This window comes from Lygodium microphyllum, chromosome 3 (assembly GCF_053477565.2).
Source record: "Lygodium microphyllum isolate KBCC chromosome 3, Lygodium_microphyllum_v1.1.10, whole genome shotgun sequence".
NCBI classification, from domain to species: Eukaryota; Viridiplantae; Streptophyta; class Polypodiopsida; order Schizaeales; family Lygodiaceae; genus Lygodium; species Lygodium microphyllum.
The window spans coordinates 42,124,624-42,139,936 of record NC_141137.1 but is presented as its reverse complement, the minus strand read 5'-3'; the positions used below and the strand labels follow the sequence as shown (position 1 = coordinate 42,139,936).

The 15,313-nt window shown below is 42.1% G+C and overlaps 2 pseudogenes; both read left to right on the top strand.

Moving 5' to 3' along the window:
- Positions 1 to 3,673: 3,673 nt before the first annotated feature.
- Positions 3,674 to 4,316, top strand: LOC148038265 (chaperone protein dnaJ 10 pseudogene; annotated as a pseudogene).
- A 6,189-nt stretch (positions 4,317 to 10,505) lies between these two features.
- LOC148038264 (chaperone protein dnaJ 10 pseudogene) lies at positions 10,506 to 11,154 on the top strand (annotated as a pseudogene).
- Positions 11,155 to 15,313: the final 4,159 nt, after the last annotated feature.

The following is a 15,313-nucleotide window of genomic DNA, read 5'->3' as shown; positions in this document are numbered from 1 at the left end:
TCTCAAGGACGATATCCATGATTTGTGCCATGTTTTTCAAGTGCTTCTTAATTGCTCTTAAATTGGTCTATGTTGCAAATGAAAAAATATAGTGTGTTACTACAACCTTAGGAAAAAATTGAAGACATTAAACATAAGACTATATGATTGTTTTGGAGTGCATGAAGAGAACTGATTAGAGATCTCTGGGATTATGGACTCATTGGTATTGAGAAAACACATAGTCTACTGCTATTAGTGTTGGGAATTCACTTATCTAGTTTGAATTTGAAGGAGGGTAGAGTTGATCCATTAAGAGAAAATAGATAGTTGTAACGTGTCCACCTGCTATAAGTGTCGGGAATTCACTTATCTAGTTTGAATTTGAAGGAGGGTAGAGTTGATCCATTAAGAGAAAATAGATAGTTGTAACGTGTCCACTTATATCTTCAGGACACGTCTTAGCAGTCCATTGGAAAGGATGTCTATAAAGCTCCGCCCGGCACTCCCATAGAATGTTACGGGGTTTACGATCTAGGGCTTTCCGCGTCTACCACGTAGCGGAAGTATTCTGGCCGTTCCGACTTAGGATCAACCTAAATTAGGATTTTCCTTATTGGTCATTTTCTAACGGCAACTAGCGTCAAACCCAAGCGAACTACTTTACGTAGAAACGCCAAGTCTGAAGCGGATTCACGCTGCACTTGGTTCAAGGAGAATGGAAAACGAGAGGGATGCAAATCTCAACCTCTCTGCCATAAGGCATAGTCCCATTCCGTTCCATTAAAACAACGTAAATCGGGTTTAATCATAACTCTAGGTCAACGCTTTTGTTGTTCGTGTTCTTTGACGATCTTCCTGCTATCCATCATGATTTGAGAAAAGTTCCCCGCCGACCAGGACCACCCATCCATAGGACAGACCTATGGCCCATCCTCCGCACTTTCCTCGAGTTGTTTTAGTTATTTAATTACCTAATACATTAGTTGGACATGTAACAACCAGCTTCTTTAATTAACCCATTAGGCACTGGTTCCTTCACGTAATCTTATCACTTGACATAGAAAAACAATATCAGACAAGCTCCTTATTAACAGGTTGTCTTATTTATCTTTGAAATACAAAGAGTCCAGCCTATAGGCTTATCCACAATCTGCCCAAAGGGTATCTAGCAATCCACAAGGATCATTAATCCAAGTTTCCGCCCGTAGACTAGTATGCGGGCCTCGAGATCCAATCCCCTGTCACGTTAGCCTCTTGTGCAGGGCTCGGAAGGCAAGGGATTTACAGCCACAGCCCCCCTGGCACCCAAGCGTCCTCCTGCTCCAAGTAGCGCTCAACGGAGAGACCTCTCACGGTGGGTTCGGTCCACTTGCCCGGCGCGGTTAACAACCCCCTTGGTTAGGGTTAGGCAGGCAGTCGGGGTAATTGAAGCTACCTCTTCCTTCATGCCTTTAACCTGAAGTATAGATATCCATTTATCTTTTAACTCATTGATCAAACAAAGCAAAATAGTGCTTTAGAATCTGTAGCAAGCACAAACATTTCCATTGATCGTTTTTGTTGGCAAACTGCTAAGGAATGAATCCTTCCTTTCGAATGCGTCCAGCACTCAATCCGGGATGACTTGCACTTAGGCAAGATCCCCTATATCCTGGGTTAGGGCATACCCTATTAACTCGACTTGGTCAAACCTTAAGTTCATTGGTTATTTCAATTTATCGGTTGGTCTTTAGTTTCCAATCAATCTTCTTTACTCAAGAAAGATACTAATTTAGGATGATTATTCATCTTCTTGCAAGAAAACTTGCGTAAGGACTTGCCATCCTCGTTGCGAGAATTTGGCAATTCCCTTGTGATCCAATCACAAGATCGTATGACTCCGCACTTGTTGCGCAAGTGTTGCATCGAACTGTGAGACAATGGAGTCACAAAACAATCTATTTCAGGTTACTAGGCTAATGTCGTTAGACCTAGGGTTTCCAAGTTTCATCTTGTAAGATTCTTAGGGACAAACCCTAGCTCACTTTCCCATTTCATTTCACTCTCCCCTACATTTAGTGAATGTGGGTAAGTATTTAAGGTATAGGAGTTTCAGTTTTAGCGATATGTAACGATTAGGTCACGTGTTAATTTCCTAGTGAATTTCTTGGAATTCAACTCTTTCTAATTGAGTACTCCACGGTTTAGGTATTTTAGGTTCATACCAATTTGGTTAAATCTAGAAAATAATTACGTGATCATTTCCACATGACTCGTTGTGTATGCGTAAATGAATTTTTCAACCTTAACTTATCGATTAAGGCCAGGCATAGGTTAGGTTAATTCCAACTAATCTTCCTATACTTTGCGAACAAAATTCATGCTAAGCAAGCAACCTTGATAATTTATGCAGTTGACAAACGATATTTTCCTAGAGTTTATGCATCGTAAGAATCATTTCATGCTTGCACTTTCCATGATGATTCATTGCGAAGAGGATATGGGTTAATAGTGCGATACGTAGTTTATACATCTAGGCTTAAACGAAGTATACTATTTTAATGGATAATAATCTAGTTTATAATTCATTTCAATGCATAAAGCTATTTTCTAGAAATGCATTTATGCTTTCTTTAATTTGCATGTTTCATTTAAAAGTATTGATAACTAAGTTCCTTCGTTGTGAGCATCTAGGACAAAAATATATCCTATTGCTAACAATTAACCTTGCATGATTGAATTACAACAATTACCAAATAAAAATTAGGAAGGAAGACCTAGGCTTGGGGTGAGATATCCACGTGGATGTCCGGAGATGGCCCTCCCGCGGCTGCGCCTTGGACTTTCTTAGGAGGCATTGCAATTGTAGTCTTTCAGACGTGGAAGCAGCTTTACAACTCCTCTTTGGAATTCCACCGTCGCTCCCTTGCACTGTCCGTCGAAAGTAGTTTTACAAGGCTCCCTCCTTGAAGTAGGGATTTCGAAAGAAGGGGTGTTTCAAAATATTTTGTGGATAAGACCCATTAAAGCCATGGGAGGGGCTTAATGGCCTTGTAATGACTTGCACAAATGAGGAATGAAAAGGTGTGGAATCCCTTACGAGGCTTTTGAGTGGAAAAGGAAGGTGTCAACGACCCTCAACATTCCACTTTCTTTTACGTGTGGGAAAAGAAACAAGGTGCCGTGTCGTATTGCTACGCATTCGACGTGTGAAAACCACCCAAAAGTTGTGTGTGTGATTTGATACTTTGTACATACTTAGTTGTTATGTTTGCTCTTTCATTCTATGCGGAAAATATAGTGAAGAGGGTTTGGAGCAAGAGGAATTAATCAACAATGCTCTAGTTGACATGTATGCTAAATGTGATGTAGACGAACATGGAGTTTTTGATAGATTGGTAACTTGAGATGCAATCTCATGGGCTACACTTATTTTGAGATATGCTGATTATGGGCTTTGTGAGGAAGTACTAAATTATTTCCAAGAGATGCAAATTGAAGTACATTGGTGGATATGTATGCCAAATGTGGGAGCTTGCTTGATGTTCAGTACACCTCAGAATGGTTCAATATAGCTGGTAGGAGCATCAAGACAGGCTTGATTGCGAGTGTCATTGTATCACAGTGGACTTGGGCAACTACTATTTTGCAAAGCTCTAATGTTGTATGGGAGTATGGTGTCAGTGGCCCTTTCTGGTCTGCGAGTGGGGATATGGTGAAGGAGACCGAGTTCTATGATATCCTAGGTGTAAGCCCTGATGCGAGCCCTGCTGCTATCAAGAATGCTTACTACGACAAGGCAAGGAGGGTGCATCCGGACAAAAATCCAAATGATCCTCAAGCTGCTTCGAATTTTCAGTTCTTAGGAGAGGTATATCAAGTATTGAGTGATCCTCAACAAAGAGAAACTTATGACAGATATGGAAAATCTTCTCTTTCCAAGGAAATCATGTTGGACCCTATAGCTGTGTTGGAATGCTGTTTGGCAGCGAACTCTTTGAGGAGTACATTGGTCAGCTGGCAATGGCAACTATGGCATCTCTAGATTTAGGAACAGACGATCCAGTCAGAGCTCGAGAGAAGATGAAGGAGGTACAAAAAGAGAGGGAAATGAAACTTGTGGAAATTTTGGAAAAGAAGTTAGAATTGTTCGTCAATAATAGACAAGCATTTATAGAATGGGCAAAAGAAGAGGCTCATCGTCTTTCAGAAGTAGCTTTTGGAGAGCCTATGCTGCACACAATAGGTTACATCGACAAGCGGCAAAAGAGCTTGGGAAAAATATATTTCTCATGGGTGTTCTTTTTTTCTTTTCGCTGAATGGTGCGCAGGAAATCTCGGAATGGGAAGGATAATTAGCTGATTCAAGAGCTAATTATGAAGAGGAGGGAGATCGATTGTGGAGGAAGGCGGACGACGCTGGAAAAAGACGATTGGGGGAAGAAAAAGCAGGATCGACTGTGGAGGAAGGCTGATGACGCTAGAAAAACACAGAGGGGGAAGGTTGTTGTTTGTTTTTTTGGATAGGAAAAGTTTTTTTTAGGGGGATGGACAGAGACCTTCGTATTGAAGGAAGGCGACACGCATTCCACAGACTGAGGAGAGCGCGTTCCAAGGCAATCCTTGTACCCATAGAAGCTGCCAGGCGTGCTCCAAGCGTCATCAGGGAGTTTTTCCTATGGCCTTGTCTTCGGGAGGAACCAACCTAGTGCAACAAAGAAGGGAACGATGAAGTTGAAGATGAAGCCAACAAAGGAGTTCAATGAAGCTGCTAAAGCGATGACAATGGAGCAGAAGACGAAGAAGGAGAGGGAATTAGCGGCTGTAGAAGACGAAAAGACAACGAGCCGAAATCAGAGAAGTGAGCGAGATGACGGATTGAAGACGAAGTGTAGAGAATAGCGAAATCCCTTCTTCTTGATTATGAGTTGGAGTTCCCTCTGAGGTAGTGTGAGCTTGTAAGTTGTCTACCCACCGTCTCTGTGCATGTTCTTCCTCCGATGCCGAATGCACCGTTGCCTGGAACATGATAATGGAGACCACCTTGGGTGGCTGTATCGGAGCCTTCTTCCAGGCCTGCTAACAAAGGAAAAAGAAGCTTGACTACTACAACAAGACCTGCTCCTCCAGCTCGCTGACGAAGATTGGGCCTTGCTTGCTACCATCTTACCAAATGCAGAAGCAGAAGAGACGGCCGATGGGTGGCTCAGCTACGGTGGTCAACGCGCCATCGTGCCAGCATGACTACACGGATAGATTATCAAATCAGAGAACTGGCTATTGCTCCTCGGCCTGGATCTGTAAGCCTCGTGGACATGTTATATAGCTACATCAGCATCTACATCTACTCACAAATCTTCTTCTTTAATTTGTGTTGATTGACTGCACGAGGATGTTTATGACATGATATGACTGCTGGGGAAAGAATCGCACGGATGTGTGCATTTGTGTAAGGGAACGTTGTAGGTGGCCACAGGATCTGAAGGAGGAGATTACAGCAATCCATCGCCTGTACTAGACCACTTGGTCAAAGATGTTAAATGCTACGTTGCATGCAAGTCTCTACCCCAGTACACAGAGTTTATTCCGACCATGGCAAAGCATTGGAAGGAGAGCGTGAAGAAGGAGACCAAGGGAATAGACATTCAAAAGAGCTCCAGGATACTGGTAGTATTACAAAGATCTGCATTTACTGGAGCCACAGGGTGTTAGATTGCCAGAGAGCTTCGATCATCATCAATAGCTTTTCAACAACCGTATGTATGTCCTCTACAAACTGGTTGAAGAGCTCTTGGTGAATAAATACAGTTTCCACACAAGATGGTCCACAGTTCGAGATATTAGTAAAGAGACTTTATTACAGTTCATACCTCTTGTTTGTAAACTCACTGATGGCAATTTCCTTCACATCATTGACATCAGAATCCAAGAAGATCACAATAGTGTTGTATATTTGAATTCTGAATTTCTGCACATATTATTTGAGGTCAAGGATCTACAAATGCAGCAGAATTAAATTAAGAGGCCTAAAATCAGTGGACTGAACAGATTTGAAGTCATCTTGTATTTTGCAAACTTTATGGCAGAAATATAAATACTATTTGACATCATTTTCTCATTTTTCTTATTCGCCTGATTGATCTTCCATCCTGAAATTAGTCAAGGTCCTCTCTGGTTGCAACTTTGCTTTCGAAAATCCCTTCGACATCTTTGGTGAACCCGACGTGAAAGCGTCGCAGAAATTTCAGGATGGGAGATACTTCAGCCTCTTCTACAATTCCAGCTGTGTCTACTTCAGCTCCATCAATGACTATTGCGTCAAGTACTTCAACAGAGGATCTAAAGCAGATTTTGCAGAATATGTCCATGTATATGCAACTCCAAAATCAGCAGACACAATTGTATATGCAGCAGCAGCAACAATTGCATCAACAGCAGTTGTCTCAGCAAAGGCAACTCTATTCGGAGCAGGAGAATGCAAACAACGCGACTAAGGCTATTGAAGCAGTTGAGAATGAGAAGAAGCTATTTGACGGCCGAAATGTTTCAGCATATTTGAAGACATATGAGATCAAGATGGGGTTTTTTGGAGTTCCAGCTGGACTTAAGTATTTCCTTCGTCTTGTCACACCCGCTTTGAGGGCAAAAGTGACTGATCTTTTTATTCAAAATACACATTGGCAAGATTTTAAGAAGGCCTTGAAAGAAGAATATTTCCTTGAGGACTTTGGTATGGCTACTCGGCGGTCATTCCGAGAGTGGGTCTATATGCCAAACAAAGGTCTAGCTGCTTCAGAGTTGATTCGAGAATTTGAGGAGAGGTATAGTCAGCTTGATGCCATTGAACAAAGAGCATTGGATGTTGAAAAAGTTGAGCTTTTCTTGCAAGCTACAAATCCTGCTCTTCAAGAAGAATTGGGTGAGCTTCTTGAGGATCGCACGAAGCCTATGGGTCTTAAAACGGATTGGCAGGATGCTCATGATGCAGTCTCGACTTTGACTAAGAGAAGGATATGGAAGACTCGCCTACAAAATGGTTCCATGACACCTAAACCATCATCTGCTCCTATGCCTGCTTCTATCCCTGTTATTTCTTCTCCTCCTCAACCAGTTTCTTGGCCTATGCTAGTGCCTATTGTTTCCACTCCACCTATTCCTCCTGTTCCACGAGCGATGCCTACACCTTTTGCTCCAAAACCATCCACTCCATCGGTGCCTACCTCTCTTGATGACATAATCAAAGGCATAACAGATTTGACACTGGAGTCAGTCAAAGCCGAGTTGGTGGGAAAGTTGAAAGAGCAGTTTGCTTCGACTGCGCCTACTACTTCTAGTGCTCCTACTGCTCCTAGGAGTGCTCCTAGTGCACCTAGGAGAGTCCGGAGATGTATTTGGTGCAATAGTACGGACCATCAGCATTGCAGGGATTGTGAATCTTTTCAGGATGCAAGGCGGAAGAATTTGGTATATTGGGGGCAAGATGGTAAGATTTGGTTGATTGAGACAGGAGCTCCACTTGCTACCAACTTTGGTAAAGGTGGAATGAAGAAGTTAGTGGATGATATGGCTGCGCGTACTTCTTATGTGACAGCTAGAGGTGATGCTTCTGCATATGGAGTCCAGATTGAGAAGGGATCAGAGACTCAGTCAGCACTATGGACTCATGCTATGGAGACTGCAAACAAGGGAAAAATTCAGCAAATTGTTTTGACTAGTGCAGGCTCTAGCATCAGATCAGAGACAGGTTGGGATTCGCCTGTTGACAGGTACTCTATTTATGCTTATTTGGCTAAGTCTCAGGGAGAAGATGTACTTGTTGAGGAGAAGCATAAGAGGGATGAAGAAAATCCAAGTGCAGCTAAGAAGACTAGAGGGGGTGAGTTTGTTACTCCACCTATTGCAGGACCGTCTTCAAGACCAGGGTCAGATCGACAGATGGAAGATGCTCAAAAGAGAGAAAAGAGGCAAGAGCCTAGAGAGAGAAAGCAGCCAGGGTTTAGATTGATGTCGGATATTGAGACATCTACGGATATGAAGAAAATATTTAATGATAAGATACTTGGCAGTGAGGTGACTTTCACTATTTCTAAGATTTTGGGCATCTCAAAAAGAGAGTTTCAGGATCAATTTCAGGAGGTCCTGAAGAGGAAAAGACATGCATTGTCTACCACTGATACACAGGGAGTTTTGATATGGTTGAAAATGCTTCTGTTTTTCCGCACATAGAGAAGAGGGTTCAGCCTATGCATTATGTTGAAATTGATGAGCCTGTCTTGATACCGCGTAGTCACTTTTCGCGGAGCCATTGGGCTAGGGCAACTACAAAGACGATGGTAAAGATTGGAGAGAAACAGGTGCCTTATGTTGCATTGGTGGATCATGGTTCAGAGATTAATCTCATAGTTCGTGGAGTTTATGAGAGTAACAGATGGCCTATGGATGTAGAGCATGGGTGGCGTATGAGAGCCACCAATAACACTGCAAGTGATTTGTATGCTGCCTGTCCTAGTGTCAGGGTTTCTATTGGTGATGTAGAGGAGGATTTTCATTTCCTTGTGCAGGATTCATGCTCTTATCCCATAATTCTTGGTTAGCCATTCATCACAGAGATGCGCATGGAAACAAAGGTCATGGATGATGGATCTGCTTATGCACGGATTCGTAGTAAAGATGGTATGAGAGCAGTTCAGTTTATGACTGTGTGTGTGAACCATGTTAGAAACAGGGATACTCTCAGAGATGCACCTTTGCCCACTGTGAGGGATTCGGGTTTTCGTTAGGTACCGCCGTTTCACGAGACGATGGTGGTACAGAGTAGAGGAGATTGGAGTTCTCGCCTCCTGGCAGCAGTGTTTTCTCCTCTGATTTTGTTGGGATTCCAGCAAACAGTTCGATGAGCTATCAAAAGACTTCTAGGTTGCCTAGAGCTGCCAGGCAGTATATATGCAGGAAGGAGAAAATTTTGAAAAATGCAGGAATTTTGGAGGATGATGAGCACATAGATGGGATGTATGACAGTGTGATTTGTGCAGATACGATAACAGAGATGGAAGATATGCTGAAAACTGATATGCAGAGTTGTCACAGTAATGTATTAGTGCACTCCCTGGACATGTTTCATGAAATTGCAGATTTTGTGTCACAGATTGAGTCAAAGGTTGAGGTAACTCGGCAAAGAGTGTTGAGTGCTGAAGAAATTCAACAAACAGAGTTTCTAGCTGATTATGATCAGCTTATAGAGACACAGAGGGCTGAAAATTTTCAGCCAACAGAGTTTACTGCTGAAATATTTCAGCATCCAGAGTTTAGGGCTGTTCCTATGCAGTCCATAGAGCAAAAGGCTGAGGATATTCAGCCACCAGAGTGCAGAATTGCTGATTTACAGCAAGATTTGAGTAATGCAGAGGATCATAATGAAGCCAGGGTTGACACGAAATACAAGACTGTGGATAAGAAGGTGGATTCTATAGGCAAGATTATGGAGTATTGTTCTATCACTTCAGAGATACAGAGATTCATTGGAGCTTGTGTGTTTTACATGATTTGGATACCTCATTTTGCACACATAGCAGATTGTTTGTATCAACTCCTTTGAAAGGGGCAGAAATTATTTTGGGATGAGAGCCACACTAGAACCATGCGGAAAATGAGGAAGTTATTGCAGATTTTTTGGAAGATGGTGAAAAGATGGTTTGGGCTGTATATAGTCAGACATGTCTTTGATAATGCAGCATATGAGCTGACAGAATTGGATGGAACAGTGCTTAGAGTGCCTATTGCAGGAAAAAGAATCAAGATTTTCAAGAAAAGAGATGATGAGGATTATGCATTGGAAGAATTTGCAAGAGAAGAGCAACGAGAAGAAACTCCAATAGAAGAGACAGATGATATGACAGATAATCTTGTTGATATACCAGAAATGCATAATGAAGAGATTGATCTGTTTGTGGATCTTGATGATAATGATCATGGGTAGTTGGTCCATTTGGAGGATGCGCAGGATTAGAGGGGGTGGATGTCGTATTGCTGCGCATTCGAGGTGTGAAAACCACCCAAAAGTTGTGTGTGTGATTTGATACTTTGTACATACTTAGTCGTTATGTTTGCTCTTTCATTCTATGCGGAAAATATAGTGAAGAGGGTTTGGAGCAAGAGGAATTAATCAACAATGCTCTGGTTGACATGTATGATAAATGTGATGTAGAAGAATAGGGAGTTTTTGATAGATTGGTAACTTGAGATGCAATCTCATGGGCTACACTTATTTTAAGATATGCTGATTATGGGCTTTGTGAGGAAGTACTAAATTATTTCCAAGAGATGCAAATTGAAGTACATTGGTGGATATGTATGCCAAATGTGGGAGCTTGCTTGATGTTCAGTATACCTCAGAATGGCTCAATACAGCTGGTAGGAGCATCAAGACAGGCTTCATTGCGAGTGTCATTGTATCATAGTGGACTTGGGTAACTACTATTTTGCAAAGCTCTAATGTTGTATGGGAGTATGGTGTCAGTGGCCCTTTCTGGTCTGCGAGTGGGGATATGGTGAAGGAGATCGAGTTCTATGATATCCTAGGTGTAAGCCCTGATGCGAACCCTGATGCTATCAAGAAGGCTTACTACGACAAGGCAAGGAGGGTGCATCTGGACAAAAATCCAAATGATCCTCAAGCTGCTTCGAATTTTCAGTTGTTAGAAGAGGCATATCAAGTATTGAGTGATCCTCAACAAAGAGAAACTTATGACAGATATGGAAAATCTTCTCTTTCCAAGGAAAGCATGTTGGACCCTACAACTGTGTTGGAATGCTGTTTGGCAGCGAACTCTTTGAGGAGTACATTGGCCAGCTGGCAATGGCAACTATGGCATCTCTAGATTTAGGAACAGATGATCCAGTCAGAGCTCAAGAGAAGATGAAGGAGGTACAAAAAGAGAGGGAAATGAAACTTGTGGAAATTTTGGAGAAGAAGTTAGAATTGTTCGTCAATAATAGACAAGCATTTATAGAATGGGCAAAAGAAGAGGCTCATAGTCTTTCAAAAGCAACTTTTGGAGAGCCTATGCTGCACACAATAGGTTACATCGACAAGCGGCAAAAGAGCTTGGGAAAAATATATTTCTCATGGGTGTTCTTTTTTTTTTCGCTGAATGGGGCGCAGGGAATCTCGGAATGGGAAGGATAATTAGCTGATTCAAGAGCTAATTATGACGAGGAGGGAGATTGATTGTGGAGGAAAGCGGACGACGCTGGAAAAAGACGATTGGGGGAAGAAAAAGCAAGATCGACTGTGGAGGAAGGCTGATGACGCTAGAAAAACACGGAGGGGGAAGGTTGTTGTTTTTTTTTTTGGACAGGAAAAGTTTTTTTTAGGGGGATGGACAGAGACCTTCGTATTGAAGGAAGGCGACACGCATTCCACAGACTGAGGAGAGCGCGTTCCAAGGCAATCCTTATAGCCATAGAAGCTGCTAGGCGTGCTCCAAGCATCGTCAGGGAGTTTTTGCTATGGCCTTGTCTTCGGGAGGAACCAGCCTACTACAACAAAGAAGGGAACGATGAAGTTGAAGATGAAGCCAACAAAGGAGTTCAATGAAGCTGCTAAAGCGATGACAATGGAGCAGAACACGAAGAAGGAGAGGGAATTAGCGGCTGTAGAAGACGAAAAGACAACGAGCCGAAATCAGAGAAGTGAGCGAGATGACGGATTGAAGATGAAGCGCAGAGAATAGCGAAATCCCTTCTTCTTGATTATGAGTTGGAGTTCCCTCTGAGGTAGTGTGAGCTTGTAAGTTGTCTACCCATCATCTCTATGCATGTTCTTCCTCCGATGCCGAATGCACCGTTGCCTGGAACATGATAATGGAGACCACCTCGGGTGGCTGTATCGGAGCCTTCTTCCAGGCCTGCTAACAAAGGAAAAAGAAGCTTGACTACTACAACAAGACCTGCTCCTCCAGCTCGCTGACGAAGATTGGGCCTTGCTTGCTACCATCTTACCAAATGCAGAAGCAGAAGAGATGGCCGATGGGTGGCTTAGCTATGGTGGTCGACGCGCCATCGTGCCATCATGACTACACGGATAGATTATCAAATCAGAGAACTGGCTATTGCTCCTCGGCCTGGATCTGTAAGCCTCGTGGACATGTTGTATAGCTACATCAGCATCTACATCTACTCACAAATCTTCTTCTTTAATTTGTGTTGATTGGCTGCACGAGGATGTTTATGACATGATATGACTGCTGGGGAAATAATCGCACGGATGTGTGCATTTGTGTAAGGGAACGTTGTAGGTGGCCACAGGATCTGAAGGAGGAGATTACAGCAATCCATCGCCTGTACTAGACCACTTGGTCAAAGATGTTAAATGCTACGTTGCATGCAAGTCTCTGCCCCAGTACACAGAGTTTATTCTGACCATGGCAAAGCATTGGAAGGAGAGCGTGAAGAAGGAGACCAAGGGAATAGATGTTCCAAAGAGCTCCAGGATACTGGTAGTATTACAAAGATCTGCATTTACTGGAGCCACAGGGTGTTAGATTGCCAGAGAGCTTCGATCATCATCAATAGCTTTTCAACAACCGTATGTATGTCCTCTACAAACTGGTTGAAGAGCTCTTGGTGAATAAATACAGTTTCCACACAAGATGGTCCACAGTTCGAGATATTAGTAAAGAGACTTTATTACAGTTCATACCTCTTGTTTGTAAACTCACTGATGGCAATTTCCTTCACATCATTGACATCAGAATCCAAGAATATCACAATAGTTTTGTATATTTGAATTCTGAATTTTTGCACATATTATTTGAGGTCAAGGATCTACAAATGCAGCAGAATTAAATTAAGAGGCCTAAAATTAGTGGACGGAACAGATTTGAAGTCATCTTGTATTTTGCAAACTTCATGGCAGAAATATAAATACTATTTGACATCATTTTCTCATTTTTCTTATTCGCTTGATTGATCTTCCATCCTGAAATTAGTCAAGGTCCTCTGTGGTTGCGACTTTGCTTTCGAAAATCCCTTCGACAGCGGGAGAGTTCCAAGTGGGTATTCTTGCATGGGCCAAGGAAAGGGCTAAGGTAAAATTATCTTGGGGAAAATGGGCCCTATAGAATCTTAAGGGAGAACTTCAAGGGAAAAAAAAAGTAGCCTTTAAAGGCTATACCTTTCAGAATGAGGGGAAGGGCCTAAGGGTCTTTAAAGACAAACTCGAAAGAAGGAGGGAGGGTAAACCTAAAACCCATAGGAAAGGGGCTAAGGAAAATTAAACACGAGGGGGGGGGGGGGAGTTTCAATATGCCAAAAGGGAAGGGAGATAAGGGAATTTACACACGGGGGGTAATAAGACCTTTAAGGCCTTAGTTCTTTTTGGGGGGAAAAAGGGCTTATAAAGCCCAAGAAAAAGGGCTAATGTGTTTAAACACGAGGGGTGTGTGGGGGGTATCAAGAGGCACAAAAAGGGGGGCTTATGAAGCTCCTTTTTAGAAGCTTCTAGGAGCTTCTACGTGTGGAAGGAGGGAAAAAGACAGTGGAAATTTGGACGGCGTGCTGACGAAGTGGTCGCAGCCTGCGATGGCGGAGGCCAATGATAGCTTGGCGATACTCGATGTCTCCACCTCTCCCCTCTTGCAACAGCAGTGCGGCAGCGTCTCTATCTCCCTCACGATTTCGGAATGGCAGCAGCACTCATTCGTCCTTTCCTTTGTACCTTCACCGCTTCGTTTAAATAGGAGGGGAGGGGGATCCTCCCTCTCCTATACGGCAGCACGCATGGCCTCAGCACCTACATGGGCCCCAGCGTGCTGCATTCCGTGGCTTTCCTCCTTCCCCTCCAGTGCGACGTCAGCTGGGGGAGAAGGAGGGGATAAGAATTTTTTTTTAAAAAAATCCCCTTATCCTTTCTAAAACAGGTTTAATTCGGAATGTTACAATAGTCTATTGATGTTCATGAAAGGAATTTATTGATCCAATTTGAACTTGAAAGAGTGTATGCCTTTTTCTTATTCTAAATATGGTTTTTGTGTGGACTATTTTGGTATATACCTCTTCTACTATTGTAATAGAGTAAATAAGATATTATTAGATAAAGGAAGTACTCTTGGAGGCTTTAGAATTGAGACTTACCAATTTATGTGGGCTAGTCTAGGACCAAATTGCTCAAAAGTAAGTTTGGGCTAGTTTTTTGTCCTCATATCTATTGTTTGATGCTTATTGTTATGTATGGCAGACAAAAATCTTATGAGCTGAATTAAATTGGGTTCCCTGTGAGCCATACCCTTAGAACAATACTCTATAGGTGGATACATATGATGTACAATATTGAGCTCAAGCTCATACATGAGAAATATAGTCTACAGTTGGAATTAATTTGTCTCTTGAGTTCCATTACTTCTTGCCTTCTTCTATAATAAATTTTCGTTCTCCCTATTATAATAAATTCTTACTTGAGTCTTGGTGGCTTTTGATTGTACATGGCTAATCCCTGAATATCTTTGTGGAACTTGATGTCAGCATCCGAAAACAAAGATTTGCAATAGAGGAGATGCTTCCAGTTTTCATTCATTTACATGTTCATCTAATGAAGTTAGGAAATTCTGTTATGTATTTCCACTAGCAACAAAATCGAATATAGTCATTTTTTGGGAAAGATCCACTTGGGTGGGCAAATTGACCTTGTCTACTACCTCAACTTGCCTAGGAAGGCACCCATGTCCTTTTCTGGTGAGCCAACAAACTTTAGGAACATGAAAACATGCCCAAGTAGCCATCTAAGTATTAAATGTGATACTATAACGTGGAATGGGTAAAATCACTACCGATTCAGGAGACAAAATTTGGCACTGCTACTTATGCCTAGACCATTGTGAGAATAGGCTTGGGAAAGGCTAGTGTGGTCGCCATATATAATTTGAGTCTAAATTCTTGATATAATCCCTAGGTGTAACTAGGTTGTACTAGTTCTATAGGTTAGCACAATGTTATCATACCTAGACCTGACATAGGGATATGCTGGCATTTTGGACTTAACAACAAAGCATATTGACAAAGATAAATACCATATTGTGCTATTAAGATAGACAGTTTATTTTAAAAGGAGAATGCTCATATATTCCATAAAATATCTACAAGGAATAACAACATACATCACAACACAAAGTTCATCTTGAGAGTGATATACTTAGAAGAATTACATTTTAATGGACTCAATTAACTCATTACTCTTAGTAGAAGTATATAGTATTGAAGGATTACAAGTTGATCATTAGGGTTCATGAAGGTCAATACCCAAACAACGAGTTGAATGAGAAAGCAAAGAGGAAGATAGATGGGTGCAAAGTCAAGA